The sequence below is a fragment of the Choloepus didactylus genome, chromosome 6, assembly GCF_015220235.1.
Source record: "Choloepus didactylus isolate mChoDid1 chromosome 6, mChoDid1.pri, whole genome shotgun sequence".
NCBI classification, from domain to species: Eukaryota; Metazoa; Chordata; class Mammalia; order Pilosa; family Megalonychidae; genus Choloepus; species Choloepus didactylus.
This window is the reverse complement of record NC_051312.1, coordinates 105,558,369-105,569,499: the sequence shown is the minus strand read 5'-3', so window position 1 is coordinate 105,569,499 and position 11,131 is coordinate 105,558,369. Positions and strand designations below refer to the sequence as shown.

General features: G+C 36.2%; 1 pseudogene; it reads left to right on the top strand.

The window, feature by feature from the left end:
• The first annotated feature begins 358 nt into the window (after positions 1-358).
• LOC119537247 lies at positions 359-11,039 on the top strand (annotated as a pseudogene).
• The last annotated feature ends 92 nt before the right edge of the window (positions 11,040-11,131 follow it).

Below are 11,131 nucleotides of genomic sequence, written 5' to 3'. Positions count from 1 at the left end.
GTAGTTTTACTTCTTATATTTAGGTCCTTGATTCATAGAGGATGAATTTTTGCACACAGTATGATAAACAACTTTGAAATCATTAAAATCACACAAAATGTTTCTGAGCACAGTGGAATTAAGTTAGAAATCAATAACAAAAAGATACCTGGAAAATCCCCCATTATTTGGAAACTAAATAATATACTTCCAAATCTGTGATTTAGAAAAAAGAAATAAAAAAGGTAATTAGAAAGTATTTTGGACTTAATTAAAATAAGAGTACAACATATAGAAATGCGTAGGATGGCAAAAAGCAGTACCTAGGGAAAAAATGAAACACTAAAGGCATGAGTTTTTAAAAAAGGGTCTCAAATCAATGACTTCAGATTCCACCTTAAGAACCAAGAAAACAACAGAAATTAAACCCAAAGTAAGCAGAACAGAAATCATAATCTGATATGATATAGAAAACAAAAACAATTCAGAAAATAAATAAAACCAAAACCTTAGAGATCTTAGAGAAAATCAATAAACTTGATAATCCTTTAGCCAGACTGATCAAGAAAATATAAGAGGACACAAATTACCAATAAAGGAATAAGAAAGGTGACATTATTATAGATTCTATAGTTATTAAAAGAATAGTAAGAAAATACTGGGCAACTTTACACCAATTTTAGAAAAATGCCTGGAAAGGAATTTAACTAAAAACCACTAGGAACATACTTTTAGTTAAACAAGTTGGGTTTATTACTCTTTTCAAAGAGGGAGGGAGGGTGGAAGGAAGGGGGAAAGGGTGGGAAGAGAGAGAGAGAGAGAGAGAGAGGGAACACATACCCAGGGGAAATATGGGATGTATCAGTAATAGGATGTAAGAAACAGCCTATTATAGAACTTGGGCTTTGGTTAGGTGATTTGAGTGAGGGTCTAAAGAAGTGCGTGATTTGAGTGAGCATCTAAGAAAACTGGGGTTTTGCTCTAGATTGAAATAGGGGCATATGGACAAGCCACTTCACTCTTAGGTAGTTATCCAAGAGAAATAAAAATACATGTCCATACAAAAATTTGTGCATAGGTGTTTGCTGCAGCTTTTTTTTATCCTCCCAAACTGGAACCAACCCAGATTTCTATGAACAGATGGTTAAACAAACTACAGTATATCCACACAATGAAATATTATTCTGCAATAAAAATTCATGCACATAAGAACATGGATGACTCTAAAAATAATTCTATTTCATGAAAGAAGCCAGGTAAAAACAAGTAGATACTATACGATTCCATATACACAAAATTCTAGAAAATGCAAATGAATCAATAGTGACAGATAGCAGCTCAGTGCTTGCCTGGAGAGGAGCTGCAGGGAGGGTCAGGAAGGTGAGATAAAGTGGCAGGAGGAAGCCTTGGTGGTGATGGATGTTCATTATCTTGATTGTGCTGTGGTTTTAAGGGTTGTATACATATGTCAAAACTTACCAAATTGTACCATTCAAAGATATATTTTGTTTATGTAAAGGTGTTTATTGTATGTCAATTATACTTCAACAAAGCTGTTTTTTAAAAAAGTAAAAGGATGTAGTTGCTTTCCCAAGCTTCAAGCCCAGGCACTTAAACCAGAAACCATAGCCTAACCGAGATCCTTCTTCTTTCTCTCTGACGCTACCAGTCGTATCTCAGTTAGCATATACATATATTGTGGTGGAATGAATTTAAGGTTCATGCCACCACAAATAACCTGAAGGATAATTGGAAGTTGGGGCTTATATATGAACTTCTATCTTCACCAATCACATTGTCTCTGTGCATGATGTCTGCAAGACCCATCCCAGATGGGCTGAGAAGAAGCCTCAACACTTTTTGCAGAACACTGATTTTAATCTTGATAATGCTCCCTGCTAGAGTTTTCCAGGGAAACAGAACTGACTGGATGTATACATATACATGTACATAAATATCATGAGCTTTATTGTAGGAATTTGTTCACACAACCGCAGAGATTGGCAGTCCGAATTCTGTAGGGCTGGCTGCAAGCTGAGAACTCCAATGAAGGTTTCCATGAATTCTCCAGGAGAAACCGGCTGGCTGGCTCAAGTAGAGAGAGGAGTACTTTCTGACTGCTGCACTCATCGGTTCTCCATGTAAGGCGTTCAGTTGATTGGATGAGATTTCTCTAGCTGCTGAAGGCAGTCTCCTTTGTTGATTATAGATAAATCAGCCATAAATGCAGTCAACTGGCTAATGATTTAAATCCAGCAGATACCCTCACAGTAACAATCAGGCCAGTGCTTGCATGACCAAACAACTGGACACCATAAATTAGCTAAGTTGACAGATGAACTTAACCCATACATGGTCTTATCAGATTGACCTTAAACATCATATGGGACAGATTATATACAAGTGTCTACCAATGAACTCTAGCTTTGGTTATTCCCAGGATTTTTTTTTTTTTTTTTTTTTTGTATGGATTTTACCTCTGTCCCAACTTTGACATTCATCTAAAGTTTTAAGAAAGTAATAGAGACAATACTAATCCTTGCAGTTTTTAACTTTATATTGAACATACTGATTGGACATTAGAATCACCTGGGGGCTTGAAAACAGCCAACACTTGAGACTTGATTTAATTGTTCTGGAATTGAGTTATTAAGTGCTCCCCAGGTGAATGTGAAGCTAGGGCCACAAACTACTAATCCAAAACCTTGTTACTCAAAGTGTGGTCAAAGGTCAGCAGCAATGGCATCACCTGGGAGCAACCACTTTCAGGCACCACTTAGAGTTACTGATTAAGAACCTGCATTTTAACAAGATACCCAGGTCATCTAAACGTATGTTAAATTGGAGCACTGGTCCAAAAAACAAACTGCAATGGGGACTCAAATTCTTAAAATAAATTGATATTTATTTTAAGTACAAGTTCTTTCAAATTTGTTCTTCAAGATTAAACTGAATATTTTTAACACTGTGAATTTTTATATACATTTTGGAATCAACTTTTTGGTTTCACAGGAAAAAAAACATGCTTGGTTTGTAGTTTTAATATTAAAATTATTACCATATGGGAGAAATTAACTTAACAAGCAAAATAACCTATTAAAATATATTACCACAACTGCAATTGCTTATGACAAAAATATATAATTGTTCTTGACAAAGGAAAAATGCCTCTTTAAAGTTGCATCATATTTAATAAAGTGGAAAGCAGAAAATAAGTTCCCTCATTTTTCTAACTTTAATTTTATTATGGTAACATATATAACATAACATTCCACATTTTAGCCATTTTTAAGAGTGCAATTCAGTGGCACTAATTACATTAACAATGTGTGATACCATCACCACCACTCAATACCAAAACTTTTTCATTGCCCCAAAGAGAAAATGGATATTGCTGTATCCATTCAGCAATAACTACCCATTCTTTCCTATCTCAGGCCTCTGGTAACCTGTACTCTACTTTCTGTCTCTATGAATTTGCTTATTCTAGATATTTCATGTGTGGAATCATTCAATATTTGTCCTTTTGTGTCTGGGTTATTTTGCTCAGCATAATGTTGTTAAGGTTCATCCATCTAGCAGCATTTGTCAGAACTTTATTCCTTTCATTGATTTTCTTGGGGGGACAATATTTTGATTTTTGTAACACTTTTTTCTGCTAACCCCTCACTTTTATAACACTTTATTGCTTTTTATAACATTGTGTAATAGGAGAATACTTTCACAAGGTGGCAGTAATGCATCAATTCCATCCTCTCAAATTAAAGATGGAATATTTTACTTGTTCAAGGATAAAATGGGGCTTTCTGAATTCGCTGTAGTATACGGAATAAAGCTATTTGTCATAACAAATAATAGGTCTGTATTTCTCAATGTTGTATGATAATTTTAGTGGCTTGAAATATTTTGCATTTTAATATGTTTAAAGAAATCGGTACTATGCATATTGACTGATTTGCCCTGTGAAGATATTTTTATTCTGTTTTCAGAAATATGCCTTTTTACAAAATTAAATGTATATAATAGGTAAGCATAAATTTTTTTCACTTTATTAAAAAGTGATGGCCCCATACAAATATACCCAACTGATTTTTTTTTCACATTTCTTATTTTTATTTCAACATTTAAAATATTCACAGATGGGAGTATTATATTCATTGATAGCTCCATGGAAGATGTACCAAACAAAGCATATAGACATTCCACAATTACAGAATTACATTTTGTAACTATGTAAATGTTTATTCCTGGAATTTATCTGGAAAAACACCACTTAAAAATTTTTTTTGAGCTTTTCACTGCATTACTTTCCATAGAAAGTGGGCTGCAAAAAATTTCAGGAGAATACCTAAATTTATTCAGCACTTTTAAAAAATTTCCATCTTTTTAAAGTACTCTTCTAACACCATAGCACAGTCAGAAACACTTAATATTCAGTTCTTTCTCTTTTTCCCCCAATAGCCAAGGCAGGATATATTTTCTTTCATTATTTTCCTAATTCTTTTTCTAAACACATTATGTAGAAAAGGTTTCTCATCACAGCATCTTGCTTAGCTAATGAGGTAGGAGTTATTCTTCAAAAGAAGTTCTTAGTCATTTTTGAAGCAGAGCAGAAGACAATAATCAAATTCTAAAGAGCTTTTCTTTTTTAGTGTTTTATTACTTTATTTATCAAACAAAAATAATAAAAAAAATTTTCCAAACAAAACAAAGCAAAGCCATGGGAAAAACAAATATCCTGAAATAACTTCATTCCTTCTTTAAATAAAATGCAAGAGAAATGGACGTTGGTCAAATGTTGCTCATACTTTAAAAGACAAAGAAGGAAAACCCCTTAGAAATCCCTGCTACTGAGTATATATATATAAGGACAAATCTGAGTAGTGGCATTAATTAAATTCATTCAGGCATGACAAGGTAAGTATGATACCAATTTCAAACTGCAGAGATTTCCTTCTGGAAGAAATCCTACCAAGAAGATAAAGTTTAAACAGAAAACAAGTGCCTCATCCTTTATTTTCAGTACAAGTTCATTTGTTTCTTCTTCTTTTAACCCAGTTCTCATATCCTTTCCTACACACAAAAAAGATGAACAATTTCTATATATTGCATATCCAGTAATGTACTTAAAGAATTTAGCTGTCAACTTTTCAAATCTACCAGAGAAACACTCCATATATGAAGGTTTCACTGATATAATGCTAAACAGAAAATGCCTACATAATAAACTCCAGCATCATCTCTGAATTAGCAGATTGTTTTAAAATGTATACACCCCTGAATTCATGTAAACCTAGGAAATTTACTCATTATTTCCTCTTCATCTACACCAAACTCAAATTTCTATGTTCTAACTACTGTTCCCATATGTCAAAATAGGGAATGCTTTACAAATCTACCCAATTAAGTCATTAGGACACACATATATTCCCGAATAAGGGAAAGAAGGTAATCAAGCTGGAGTTGTCTGTAATACATATTTTCAACACTTTGGTACCTATTATTTGAAGAAGGCTAAAATACCAGAAAAGAGGATTTCTTTTTTTCCCTAATTAGGCACCTATTGGGGGACTGCTAAAAATACTAAAAAAGTCATCTAGAAAATATAAAACATCATATTTAAACAGAATAGTTGCCAGAAAAAAATTGTTAACTACATGGGGTCTGGCAGATGGTTCTGAAATCAAGTCTCTGAAAATCCTACTACAAAATGTTTTAGACATAGGAATCAAATTTGGTAACAAAATAGTGCAACTCTCTCAAGACTTGCTATCAAAACTACCTTATACACAAGAATTTTTTACATGTCTTTAAAATTTTCTTTCTACTATTTGATCTAGAATTGTGCCCTGTCAGTATGATCAAAATTTCAAAATACTTATAAAATATCACTTTTTGTATATCATTTAATTTGAAGAGAATTCTCTCTTTACTGATACCTTCTTTCATTTAAATGATAGTTCCCTTTACAAACATTCTTTTCCCAAGGCACACCATGCCCTAGTTATTGTTGCAAAGCCCCTAAAATTTGTGCATCAATCTGTGTCTGCTTCATCACTATAGACTAACTGCAAAATAATGAAGTCTACTGAAGGAAAGGCAAAACAAAAAACCAAACAATCAAACAAAAAAACCCTACAAGTATATGCTCTTTCCCTAAAAATTGGCATTCCCTACTATAACAGTAAAGCTCAATGATATATCTGGCCATATATAATCCATACTTAATGTTATAAAATAAAATGTTAGGCCAGTAAGATTTCACAATTTTTTAAAAAATATCTGATTTTATAGACATCATCCCATGGTGAACGTATTTAATAAGTGAAAGCAAATCAGATATTTAAGCCATTATTTTCTGCAGACTAAACAATAAAGTAACAACTACACAGAACACTATACACTTGTTCAGTTTTCATACAAGTCATATTGTTTATCAAACAATGTCTCCTAATATTTAATATAGTAAAATTAGTGATTGTAGTTCCCATATAATATTTTGATTACAAGTGCCTTACTAAGATAACTAACATTCAGAGATTTTCACTGATGTTTCTAAATTAGCATAATATATTCAAGGAAAAGAGTGAAAACTGAACATGAAAAGATTAGTTATTAAAAGAAACTGAAGTAAGAAAAATAGGGAAGGTGAAATATCATTGATTGGAAAAGTCAAACAAGTCTAGACATTTGGTTGGAAGACAATACATCAACTATGGATTTCACAAATCGAGAGTTTATAACTTCAGTGCTATGCACATCCTTCTTAATGTAAAAGCTAAGTTGAAACTGAAAGGCCTATAAACTGTCTTTTTGACCTCAAACAGTGTCAATTCTTCTGATCAAAAAAGGCCACAACCATTAAGATTGTATTATTTGATTTTATTTTATACCAGATGGTGGGTATGAAGCAATCCTCCTTAATAAATCTGACAATTAGCTTCACTCAGAAAACTTTTAATAATACACATTTAAAAAAAAAGTATTCACCTTACAAATTGTTCAGCGATCCAAATATATAGTAGCTTGGTAAACAATGTTTAGAAAACAAAAAACAATGTGAAAAGCCAATGGTTTTACTGCATCAACAATGTCAAAGATCTGTTCCTCCAGCTGGCTCCATTGCTTGGGATTTAAAGAAATACCTTTTCTTCCTGGTTTCATTTCATCTTCTGGATCCATCCAATAGTCTCTAATGTCAATTAGGACTTTCCCTTTAAAGTCCCGAACACTGACGTACCTCATTTTTCCAACCTGAAACATGTTATCATCTCTGCTGCTTACCCAACTGATTTTTAACAAAGGTGCAAAAGTAATTAAAAGGAGGAGTGATAGCCATTTCAACAAATAATGCTAGAGCAATTGAACATCTATAGGCATAAAAATAAACTTCAGCATAAATCTCACCAGTCATAAAAAGATTAACTTTTTTTGACTTATATGTAAAATGTAAAACCATAAAACTCTTAGAAACAGGAGGAAATCTTTGAGACTTGGGCTATGAGACCAAAAGTGTGATTTATAAAGAGGAAAATTGATAAAATTGGACTTCACCAAAATTTGAAACTTCAGCTCTTGGAAAGCCCTTCTAACTAAAATATAAAGACAAATTACAGATTGGTAGAAAATACTGGCACACCACATATCCACCAAGAGACTTGTATCTCAAGTATATAAAGAACTCTCAAAACTCAGCAATAAAAAAGACAACAAGAACTATCCAGTTATAAAATAGGCAAGAACCCAAAGGGCTGCTGGTGGAACAAAATAGTGACATAAGATGGTCCAGAGTGCTATTCCCCCATAGAATCTTTGAACAAATATAAAAAACTGGCAGAGCCACCTTAAATGCAGCTTTACAAACAGTAGGAGAAGCTCCTGGTGCCCTTGCTAGACTTTGCCCCACCCCACCTTGGCATAGTATAGAGCCAAACTGCATACCCCTTATGGGTCCCTGGCCCTGTTCCAGGGACAGAGAAGGAACTCCTACAAGCATACTGGGTTGCCTCTATGTTGGTGCCAATCTATCACATGGCAGACTGAAAGAGAGAATTAGGGAGCTCACCAGGGGCTCACCCTCCCAGAACTGCCTTGGAAGCAGAAGCAGCTTGCAGACAGTTAAAATACTGTAAGGAACAATTAAGTCAAAGCAACCTGAGGCAAAGGATTACCCACTGTAGCCATAGAATAGACTCCAGGGAGGGGGAGAAAGTCTATTTCATAAAGAATAGAGGGGGCATTTTAATTCATGTAAATAGGGGAATTCTAAGGTAACGTGCGAACACATGCCTATGGCAAGACAGTTTCAGAAAAGATGAAGACCCTGAACTTGACATTCAGCTTGGGTTGACCTTGATAGGAGGCCTAAATTCTGAAAGAGAACACTATCCAATGCAAAGCCAGTTTGCAAAGACTGTGAAAGGTATTTTTTTACATTGGTTTGTCTTTGTTAGCTCCTGGTACCCAAGGAAATCTCTGTCATATTACTAGGTGTATACAAATTTAAGGAACAGACTAAATCCAAGTGTTAACACCTTAAAATATTAAAATGTACAGTGTGTAAAGAAGAATACAAGATCTCTCTTTTCTGAGTGGTTCACTTTCCATGGCTGACTGCAACTGTGAAACCATCATCTCCTAATTAAAAGAAGCCTCAGGTTCATTGCTGTCTCACCTTAAGAGTCAAGGATGGGCTGTCAATTATCACAAATTGCAAGGCCCTGGTTCCTCTATCAGCTTCTTAGGTGTTATATGGTTAGTGCCCTAGCAACAACTTTCTGCAGGAGGCTTCAGTGGAAACTTGTGTGAACCCAGTGTTGGGTTTGTACAGACTTGCCAATGTTGGGTTTGTGCAGACTTACCATCTTCAGGCACTACTGGCCTTCCTTGGACTGTGACCCCTGGGAATTGGACTATGTGAACACCCTGCTGGCCTGGCAGAATTCAATGCATCAGAAAATCTGGAAAAAAATCTTCATTTAAGACTGAAATCCACCAACCATCCTGTAATGAAACCAGGGCTTACATTTCTTCCCATATATGGAAACAGCTTCCAAGAGAACCAATGGTATGGAGAAGGTCCTGCGGCCATACTCCAAGGATGATTCACCTGGAGTCCAGTTATGTTCACTTCAAAGAGGAGCTGCTGCCCAAAGAAGGAAACAAAGCTCTGCCTTCCTTCCCCTTTCTTCATATTTATTGGACAGAATGTGGTGATACTAAAGTATATAAAGCTACAGTAAAAGATGACCTTACCACATGGCAGAATATTGTGAAAGCCCATAGCTTCATGGACTGGTTAATAGCAGTCGTTGAAAATGATGCCAAGAAAAAACAAAAACAAAAACAAAAACCAACATCCTTCCCTGAACTTTTATTGTGGACAAAATAAGAAATGATTTTTGTAATAAACAGAGTGACAGGTATGTCATACTCTCTGACCCCTTGCAGGACTCTTCTTGAACTCAGGAATCCTGGAAATGCCTTCCTGACCAAACTCAGGACATTGCTTCTTATGTCTTTTATCAACAACTTAGGCAACTTTGAAGATGACATGAGAACCTTGAGGGAGAAGAGCACTGAGCCACGCTGGAGCATTTGTGAATATTTCATGGTTCAGGAGGAACTCGCCTTTGTTTTTGAGATGCTGCAGCAGTTTGAAGAGACCCTGGTACAGTACGATGAGCTGGATGCTGTGTTTTCTCAGTATGTTGTCAACTTTGGGTCTGGTGATGGTGCTAACTGGCTGATATTTTTCTGCCAGCCAGTGAAAAATAGGGCTGGTCCTGCACAAGCCTGTCTATATGGAGAAGCACAAGATGGTACAGTGGAAGGAGGCCACCCTGCTGGACCTATGCAGCTACCTGTTCTTGGGCCAGCGTACCCTGCTGCTCTTCCTGCAGCGGCCCTTGGAGGTGACCCAGGATGCCTTGAAGCTGCTCCGCAGCTATGTGTGGGAGCTGCAGCTCTTGGAGCTGTCCATGCACCTTGGAGTCCTGGACTGCTGGGTGTTTCTGAGCTGTCTGGAGGTGCTATGGAAGATAAAAGCCTGCTGTGACGGGTGCAGATGGATTCCAACACAGCCCACACTATGGGCCTGTAGAGTTACGCCATGGAAAAGCTCAAGTCCTTGGGCTATCTGCATGGACTTGTGTCTGAGAAACGGCCTAACTCAGAAGACCTCAATCAGATAGTCGATTTCCTGGCAGGTTTGGGAGCCGAGCAATCTGAAACAGGCAACGCAGCTCAGAGCCTGTGCCAGTCTGAATGTATTATGTCCCCCAAAATGCCAGTATCTTTGATGCAATCTTATGTGGGGAGACATATTAGTGTTGATTAGATTGTAATTCTTTGATTGAGTGTTTCCATGGAGATGCGACCCACCCAACTATAGGTGATAACTCTGATTAGATAATTTCCATGGAAGTGTGGGCCTGCCCATTCAGTGTAGGCCTTGATTATACAGTTTACTAGAGCACTATATAAGCTCAGACAGAAGGAGCGAGCTTGCTACAGCCAAGAGGAACACTTTGAAGAACACACAGGAGCTGAGAGAGGAGATGGAGATTACAGAGACATTTTGGAGATGGCCTTTGAAAGCAGTCTTTTGCTCTTGAGAAGCTAAGAGAGGGCAAACACCCTAAGAGCAACATTTTGGAGAATGCCATTTTGGAAACACAACCTGGGAGCAAGCAGATGCCAGCCACATGCCTTCCAAGCTAGCAGAGGTTTTCTGGATCCCAATGGCCATCCTTCAGTTAAGGTACCCTATTGTTGATGTCTTACTTCAGACACTTTATGGTCTTAAGACTGCAACTTTGTAACTAGATAAACCCCATTTATAAAAGCCAATCCATTTCTGGTATTTTGCATCCCTGCAGCATTAGCAAACCAGAACAGAGCCCTTACAGAAAACTCAAAGAAACGTTATCATCATAGAAACTTTTGAAAAGCACTACTTAGATTTGTCCCATGATACCACTGAAAGGTATACAAGTATTGGGAGAATTCGATCTGCTAAGTTCATTGGAAAGGATTTGGCAGAGTTTACATGTAATTAACTGATCTTGAACTTTTTTTGAATTTCAAACGTTTACATAGATAGGAGAAGATTTATGTATGCAGTTATATAAAGTGTATGTAAATCTGTAGA